Below are 9929 nucleotides of genomic sequence, written 5' to 3' on the forward strand. Positions count from 1 at the left end.
GAAAATCTGTAAAAAATTAAGCAAGTTATGGTCATTTAAAAGTAACTATACCGTTAAAACTCAATGCTACGAGTGAGCGTCATGCATGGATAAAAGTGAAAAAAATTCTGACTGAAATTTTTTTCAGGCCAAGTCATATTCCGTGTAAAAAGGCGAGACCAATAGCATTCTAAGGGGAGATGTTTTTTGCCATTAATGCCATATTAAAGTCTACTGTGGCATTTATAGGGTTGCCAACTGCTATGAAATACAGCAGCAGTGCGGGTATGTTTTTTGTGAATAAACAGTGTTAACACTTAATTACAACATATGATAGCTTTATTAATAGTTTGTTAATTTACAGCTTTACTTTTAACACAGTCCTTTAATTGAACCATTACCTTTAATATCTGTCTAAAACAAAACACTTGTGACTCCTGCACTAAGGGTTAAAAACGTTATCCCCTCATGTTAATCTACTTGTTGTGACAAACTAAAAAAAAATTTATTCTGTAAAATGTAGTTTGCAGGGCATTTCAGATTAAGGTGAAACAGCTAAATAACTCCCTATATAAAAAGAAATATAAATATCACCACCTTTAATGAACCTTAATTATTTATTCATTGTAAATCTTATTAATGTTGGCATTTACTTATACATTTTTTTAAATCAAGGTTGAAACTGTTAACATTAGTTAATGCACCATGAACTAACATCAATTACTTTAATGACATAAACATGAATTAATAAATGCTTATATACTCTATATTTTCTATAGTTTGTTCATGTTATATAATGCATTTAAAAATGTGAACAAATACAACTTTTTCATATCATATTATTCAGTACACATAAACGAATAATCCAGGTTCTGTTCTGCTCACACAACAGCTTACAGTCACAGCTCTAATACAGTAACGTTATGTATGAATATAAACCCTGAACGAGCAACTCGAATAAAACTCGTGTACAATTCGCACAGGATGCCTGTAATCATAGTGACAGTTGTACATTGAATGACTGTACCCTTTATCAACAAATTATTATTTTACAATAGAGGCAGAGCTGAGGTGCTATTTTATGCGCAATGTTATGCACTTAAAACAACGCATTGTGCGCAACGTGCGTATATTACACAAGAACAAAATTCAAGCTCACGTATAAACAGTCAGTGATGAAATAAGGATAATAAACAATAATGTATATATCTTAGTAAAGGTATAAATTGATTTAGTCAAGAGCAGTGAGAGATTAATTGTTTGATTAACATTAGTGATAGATACGCAAAAAAGTTAACTTTTTTCTGCTGTTTACTTTCTCCTAAGCTCTAAATGGTCGTGTTTGAGGATACTTGCAAAGACTGGATTTTTTACGCATAACCTTATGTAAATAAAGCGGCAAAAATACTCACAAGCTCAAAGAGAAGCGAATGCGCGACTTGCTTATTCCCCTCATACAGAAACAGCGCATTTAACACTGTTGTTATTGTTTCAATTTAAAATCACTTGTTTTTAAATGCGGATACATGTACAAACGTCAACATTTCTTGACCACGCGCACATGCAACTGCAAGAACTGACAGGTGGATGACATCAAAGTACTGCGAGAGCATTTCGGAAGCAGTCTCGTCTAATGAGTTCTCGGTTCGCTCTCACGGATTTTGATGTCATCTGACTGCCTCTTGGTTCTTGTGGCGCCAAGTGAAGTTTACCCATGAGTTTAACAACTCATTGTATCAGCCACTGGTTAGATCAGCGTAGCGGTCAAAAACGATGACGTACGAGACAAACCAATTACCCCCAAAATACAGGACCCTAGGCTTACTGTGCAAAGACACGTAAATTACCTGGCTGTTTGATTTTCTTAGCCCACGAACTGAAAGGCTTGCCAATCTTCCTCATTTCGCTAAGTCAAGTAAATCTCCATTGGTCTTATACACCTTTATCGATGTCCAAAACATCGGATCCTTCCTGCATTACAAGTATGTCCATGCTAGCAAAAATAAAGTTTTACCTCAGCTTAACGTGAGATACAGCCAGAAAACCCAGAGTGGATCTGGTGCGTATGATTACAGAACGCTTACAGTGGAGAGAGGAACGAGATTTCGCTCCACTTCAGGCTTTTATCACATTCCACTTAAAAAGGTGAATACACGGCGTCTTTATGAAAAGTTAATTTAATAATTTTGCAACTGACGGAAATCCGTCGTAGACTCGCTGCAATCGACGGATATCCGTCGCTACGACGGAGAACTTTAATCCATGCGTCATGTGGTAAGATGGCCGCCAAAATGCGGACGTTCCACTCAATTGGCCAGCAGCACAGGCGAGAAATCTAGCCTTTATACATATCTATGGTCTCACCCCCTTAACAAAGATATTGGACTTCCTGCTTTCAATGATGCAAAATGAGGATTTTTACATCATTGAAAGAAGGAAGTGCAACACTGAAATCTGTATTTCTCCTGTCTCAGTGGCAACTGAGAAAATGATGCACGACCATTGAAAAATATGTTCTAACTATACAAAGCTTAATGCAAATGGGTGAAGTGTCCCTTTAAATATTTGCAATCTGTCAGTAAAAGAAGATGAGCACAACTTACACTGCCAAATCCTTTTGCAGCCAGCCACCTGAAAGGCAAACAAAATGAATGTTAGCAAGTGTATAGCTCCATTAAAGCAGGAAAACTTGAAACAGTTTGAGTAGAATTCCTTTTACTTAATACTGAGTAACGTACAAGTTAACCAACAGTTTACATGATTATTGAACTTCCGAACACATGTGAAGGCAGCAAAAGTTGCAACTTTAGACCCATTTCTACGGTCTGATTAAGTGATTATCATTACATGGATCTTGCGTCTTTATATATTTTCTGCTTTTGTTGTCAGTTCTGTTTCATAACCAAGACATCGATGATAAACACACACCTTAAAGAACTGAGATTTTGGCTATATTTTATCACACACAAAGCGCATGCACAGCGTAAGTCTTTGTTACCATGTGTTTACTTACAGACGAACTATGTTCGTGCTTATATATCCAAACAGTTGATAACAGTGACAGGTTTTAAAAACGCTGACCGCCATAGGTTGATCTGAATATGCTGCTTCTCCCTTCCGATTAATCACACACATTACATTTTAATGTTAAATCACACACGCGAGAAAAGCGAGACCACGCGGGGCACCCTGCTGAAAAAAACAGCATACCAGCAAGACCAGCATATGTTGTGTTTTGGTGCTGGTTTGCTAGTGAACACCAGCTAAGCCAGCATCAAACCAGCATCAGCACCAGCATTAGCACCAGCTAAACCAGCACCAAACCAGCATTAGCACCAGCTAAACCAGCATTAGCACCAGCATCCCATGCTGGTCATACCAGCATATGTTGTGTTTTGGTGCTGGTATGCTGTGACCACCAGCTAAACCAGCATAGACCAGCATAATTCCCATGCTGGTCCATGCTGGTTTGATGCTGGTTTTTTCAGCAGGGGTACTGACGTGTTTCCCACTAAAGGAAAGTATGGGGTGTGAAAGCTGAACTATGGGGTGTGAAAGCTGAACTTCCTTTGCTAACTTATGGCGAGTGGATGCTGCCAATTCAAAGCCTAACCTGGAGAAGGAGCAGCCTAACCTTCCGTCGCCGCCAGTCCGTGTGGAGTTTTGAATGGATTTGATAGGGACTGCAGACGTAAGACCGGCGGTGACGTCACAGCGAGTGCATGGAAGAATCGTTTACCGGCGGCGACGTGACGACGGCGCATGTTCGAAATTTACATAAAAAATTACGTGTTCTAAGTATGTCTGAAATATGTACGTCGCCGCCCTGGTGAAAAAATAGTATGCTAAATATATTTAATTTTGATATACTTAAGTATACTTGCAGTCACACTAATGACCAGTATACTTAAAGTGTGCTATTGATTAGTTTATTTAAAGAGTGCTATTTTGGAACAACTAATTTTGTACTTAATATATTTTAGTTGTATATTAATTGTAACAAAGTACAACTTTAAGTGTATTTAGTGTACTTTTGTGTGCTAAAGTGGAACAACTTTAAGTGTATTTAGTACAATTTAAGTACATGACTGTTTTTGTGCTAAATTCATGCTTGATAAGTGGATTTAGAGTGTGTTTTATTTATGTTAGGAGTACATTACAAATGTATTATGAGTGTCTTGCAAACATACAATCAGTATACCTTAAATAGACTGTTTGCGTACATTCTATATATTTTTGGCCAATCCAAAATTCTAAAAACTGCCCTGGTGAAAAATAAATATGCTAAGTACATTACATTTTGTATACTTTTACATACGTCCCAGGTGAAAAAAAGTTGTATTTAATGTATTAAAAATATACTTAAAATTTAAGTAATATGTTTTTAGTACATTTGTACCCAGGTGAAAAAAAAGTTGTATTTAATGTATTAAAAATATACTTAAAATTTAAGTAATATGTTTTTAGTACATTTGTATTCCCAACGTGCTTATTTAAAGTGTATTAAAAATATGTTAAATAGCTTTTAAATGTATTTCAAAAAAGTGTACTACAAGTACGTTGGTAATAAATATATGCTTAATTACACTTTTTAAAAGTATGCTAAACTCAAACATACTTTTAATGTATTTCTAAAAAGTGCACTAGATGTAAGCTGGTAATAATTATATCTTTAATTACACTTTTTATAAGTATGCTAAACTCAAGCATACTTTTAATGTATTTCTAAAAAGTGCACTAGATGTAAGCTGGTAATAATTATATCTTTAATTACACTTTTTATAAGTATGCTAAACTCAAGCATACTTTTAATGTATTTCTAAAAAGTGCACTAGAGGTACACTGGTAATAATTATATCTTTAATTACACTTTTTATAAGTATGCTAAACTCAAGCATACTTTTAATGTATTTCTAAAAAGTGCACTAGAGGTACGCTGGTAATAATTATATCTTTAATTACACTTTTAAAAAGTATGCTAAACTCAAGCATACTTTTAATGTATTTCTAAAAAAGTGCACTAGAGGTACACTGGTAATAAATATATCTTTAATTACACTTTTTATAAGTATGCTAAACTCAAGCATACTTTTAATGTATTTCTAAAAAGTATACTAGAGGTACGCTGGTAATAATTATATCTTTAATTACACTTTAAAAAAGTATGCTAAACTCAAGCATACTTTTAATGTATTTCTAAAAAGTGCACTAGAGGTACACTGGTAATAAATATATGTTTAATTACACTTTTTATAAGTATGCTAAACTCAAGCATACTTTTAATGTATTTCTAAAAAGTATACTAGAGGTACGCTGGTAATAATTATATCTTTAATTACACTTTAAAAAAGTATGCTAAAATCAAGCATACTTTTTATGTATTTCTAAAAAGTGCACTAGAGGTACACTGGTAATAAATATATTTTTAATTACACTTTTTACAAGTATGCTAAACTCAAGCATACTTTTAATGTTTTTCTAAAAAGTACACTAGAGGTACGCTGGTAATAATTATATCTTTAATTACACTTTAAAAAAGTATGCTAAACTCAAGCATACTTTTAATGTATTTCTAAAAAGTGCACTAGAGGTACACTGGTAATAAATATATGTTTAATTACACTTTTTATAAGTATGCTAAACTCAAGCATACATTTAACATATTTCTAAAAAGAGGTACGCTGGGAAAAAATATATGTTTAATTACACATTTAAAAAAAAGTATGTTAAACACAAGCATACTTTTACAGAGGTTTTAGTGTATTTAGAAAAAAACATATTTTTTTTTAAACATGTACATTAATTTTAATAGGCTAACATTGCAATTTCAACATCATATCATTGAACTTGCATTATATATTGATTTCACAAAGTTAGTCCACATAAATTTGTTAGTGTTTATATTCAAACAACACACGTGACGGACCTGACTAAACCTCATTGGTTCTTGGGATTCAGTACGTCACATTGGCTTCCTGATTCAGTTGTTCGATACACAACGTGCGTGATCGTTGGTAAATGTGGATTAAAAATTGAAATTAAAACTGTTAAATTATATATAGTGATCATCAGAGGACTTGGCTGAAACAACGCGATTCACATGGATTACTTCGGCGATGTTTTTTATTGCTGTTGCGATTAACTTTTTGAAATGTGAGCAGTTTTTAAGTAGGTTATCAAGTGGATCTGACATCGAGGGGAAATATACGTTTCTTGGATTTCATTAAAGTACATCGGTTTTTGTTTGAAGATGAATGAGAGAACATGAGGGTAAGTTAAGTGATGACAGATTTTTGCTTTTTATTTTTAGTGAACTATTAAATAAGTAGAACTTTTAGTATTACAGTATGTCTTAATTTTAACCCAGCTTCTTAAAGCGTGTATGTTGTGTGGCTTTTGGAACATAACGTTACATTTTTTTTGTGAGTAAAGTTAGGCATTTCATTTCTCTTGTTGTATTTCAGAAATCATAACAGCCTGTCTTTTTTTTTAGCACAGCGGCATTCAAATTGACCAATCAGAGCCGAGAATATCTAATAAGTCGAAGTAGAGATGAACAGATGAAGATACAGCCCGTAAAAATACTTATTCTTGGTGGTAAGTTTTTAGTTCTACAGTATTTGTATAACATTTAGATAACTTTTACGTTTTTCTAATGCTAATGTTTAAAGAGTAACTAAACCCTAAACCAACTTTTTTAGTTAATGATCTGTAAGAATGATGCTTTATTAGTGTAAGTTTTTTGACATTTGGATATAAAGTGTTTCAATACTACAATATATGTTGTAAAAACGTCTGAGTGCTGCCCTCTTCAGGTTGAACGGTGGCTACTGGCAGGGCTCGAAATTGCGAATATTTTGGTCGCATATGCGACCGAAATTTAATCTGTGCGATCTTAAAATATATTTGGGAGCATTTCTGCGACTGCCCATTTTGTTGTGGTGCGACTTGATTTAGATTGTGATGCTGCGTGCTGCTGTCCCAGGTTCAGTGTTCTCTCCAACGTTACATAACCAATCAAATTTCACCATTAAGTTCACGTTTAATGAAGACCGCAGATTGGCTAATATGAGCGTCAGTCATTCCTTGTTGCCGTGCTACGTTGGTACGTGAAGCGCGAAAATGAGATGCACCGCGAGCATGACGAGAACAAGCCGACTAATGTTACTACTAATTAATCAGACGATCCGGATTCAAATGCGACTCCACCACCGGAAAATAAGACTTGACGTTAAACCTTTCAGAGAGAGTGGCTTAAAGATTTCGAGTGTCTCCGCTATGAAAATGGCTCGATGTAATTTAATGTGTTTACTGTAAATCCTGTAAAACGGCGTTGGTGGCGGAATCAAAACATTTTAAGCGCCAGACCTTGCTTAAACATGGCGAAAGTGCCAAAAACACAAATAGTGTCATGACAAATGTGTTCATTATTGATGAAGACACCGACCTGTCTATCAAAGAGTGTTTGCTAGTGTATGTGCGCATGGGCTGGTGAATGGACATCCGACAAACATCCTTGTGGTCCATGTTGGTGGAACACGACAATGTTGATGGTATGTTTTTATAAAAAAATATATTTTTTAAAACATATTTAGTAGTAATAGCATCCTGGTAATGCAGTTATCAATACCAATATTAGCCTTCTATATTAAGCTTCTATATTAAGGTCACTTTTGTAAATGTCCCAATTAATCAGTGTTTTACGTGTTTGCTAGATTTTCTATTGTAATCTTAATCATTTTACCTGTAATCTGTAATTGGTAAATTATTATTGCTATACTATTTCAAAAGCAGTTGGGTATTAATTTAGGAATCTATGCAGTAAAAAAAATAAAATAAAAGACCAAATTTTAAAAGCTGGCCATAGGATATGTAAAGCCTGGTGGTTGCATTTTATTTTAATAAAATAAATCTATTAACATATACATTGTACTGTAGTTGTGGTGCTTTTTAATTTTTGGATGGATGCGCCTAAATTTTTGCTGGTGCTCCTAACTCTTTAAAGTTGTGAGCACCAATGCTACCAAAAAAAAGTTAATTTTGAGCCCTGTACTGCAGTTGAATTTTCCTATTGGATGTTGGACCGGACACTTTTAGACAACATTACAAAGACAATAATATATTACTAACGTGATTAGCCTGCTGGACGAATTGTAAAAAACAGCACAATGTAAGCACTGCTAGTACAGGCTAGCTGAATATATCTTAATGATTACAGAGATAAGACAACACAAAAAACTTGCAACCTTTCTCAGTTTGCACATCTGGACAATTCTTCACACATCATAGGTTGTAAATTTGGGTAAATCCAGCAAACAAGTAATTTTAGCGATTCTGCTGTCACTCTGCTTTAAATCTCCTGCATCGGAAACTTAAGAGCAGCCTTGAGTCAAATGTGGAAGTTAAGCGTGCATAGAGTCCATTGGCATGACTTCTGATTTCCTTAAATCTCCTTAAACAGAGGTGAACTTTTCTTGTAAGCAAGACCACAATAGACATGTCAATGGAAAATGCCCTTGGTTAAAATAAAACACAATTATCAAAGTAAAGAATATCCTGTAATACACACAGGTTGCATTATATCAGTGTCAGTGAGTTAAGCCTCCTATAACCCTTTGTTCAATGTAACTTGTAGAGTGCCATGTAGCGACGGATCAAACGGACACTCATGTCAAGCTTGATGAGGACACAGTCAAAGCTTTAAAAGGTAAACTGAGAAGTTAACAAAATTCTAATGCATATGTTCATTAATTATTGGTTAATTTTGTATATATTCTGTTTCCTTTTCACAGACCTTGTGATTAAGTCTTCAGTGTCTGAATGGCAAGAAGAAGTGACCCTCCACTTAAACGTGACATTTAAACTGCTCTGTGTTTTGGTTCAGCCATTTGTAGGTTTATCTCGAGTAAGTTCAAATGCACTTCTGCATTTGTCCAGTAACTTTTTGTTTAGAGAATTAAATCATTATGATTATATAATTATTCAATGGTTGCATATTCATAGTGTACTTTTCATATGGATGTATTAATGTTCCACAATTTGATAAAAGTAGCTCATTGCATTTCACTGATCTTTGTTTTATATTGTAAAATCATTTCAATAGCAGTGAATACATACTTAGTTGTTTCTTTAACATTTAATTAGTTGTTAATGATGGAAGAAACCGGTTCGTATGTATGAATACAGAATAGGTATCATTTTAGAATGAGTTGGGTGGCAAACATGCAGGTAAAATAGTACATGTATAACATTCTAATAGTAAACTTGACTGTAATTCAAATGTCACATACAGTACATTAGAAATGATTTATTTTATGTATACAAATGTGTGGGCAATATATTATTATTTCATTTTTTTATGCTATATTATTTATGTAATATTATTATATCTGAAATTATTAAATTACATTTATAAATGTTTAAAAGGTGGGTTCAAATGTGCTTCAAGTTGTAACTGAATACAATTTTAGAAAATAGCACAGTTGAGTACACTTAGATTGTCTTAACAAGTACTAAATACTACTTTTTAGTATATTAAGCACAATTTACTGCACTAAAATAAAGAGCTTTTGGTACCTTAAGGTTGTGAACTTAAAGTGTATTTTAGTGAACTTTTTCACCTGGGAATACATTTGGTATATTATTTTAACATACTACTAGTATATTTTAAAGTAGATTCGTAAATGTTTAAAGGTGGGTTCAAGTTGTAATTAAAGATATTTTTTAAATACAGACCTAGTATGTTAAAATTACATTTTAGTTCAACTTCATGGTGTCTCAAAAAAGCACAGTTGAGTACACTAAGATGGTTTTAAGTTCATCTTAAAAAGTACTTAATACTACTTTTTAGTATACTAAGTTCAAAATTAGTGTGTGAAAATAGAGCACTTTTAGTATAATGTGGAAAGTGTACTTAAATAGTGTATTTTAGTGAACTTTTTTCACCTGGG

General features: G+C 33.6%; 1 long non-coding RNA gene across 1 annotated transcript; it reads left to right on the top strand.

Moving 5' to 3' along the window:
• The first annotated feature begins 5787 nt into the window (after positions 1–5787).
• Positions 5788–9929, top strand: LOC135734324 (uncharacterized). Its single transcript, XR_010527259.2, has 4 exons — positions 5788–6249; positions 6473–6576; positions 8615–8686; positions 8772–9929. It is a non-coding gene; the product is annotated as an uncharacterized lncRNA (long non-coding RNA).

Source organism: Paramisgurnus dabryanus, chromosome 7 (genome assembly GCF_030506205.2).
Source record: "Paramisgurnus dabryanus chromosome 7, PD_genome_1.1, whole genome shotgun sequence".
NCBI classification, from domain to species: domain Eukaryota; kingdom Metazoa; phylum Chordata; class Actinopteri; order Cypriniformes; family Cobitidae; genus Paramisgurnus; species Paramisgurnus dabryanus.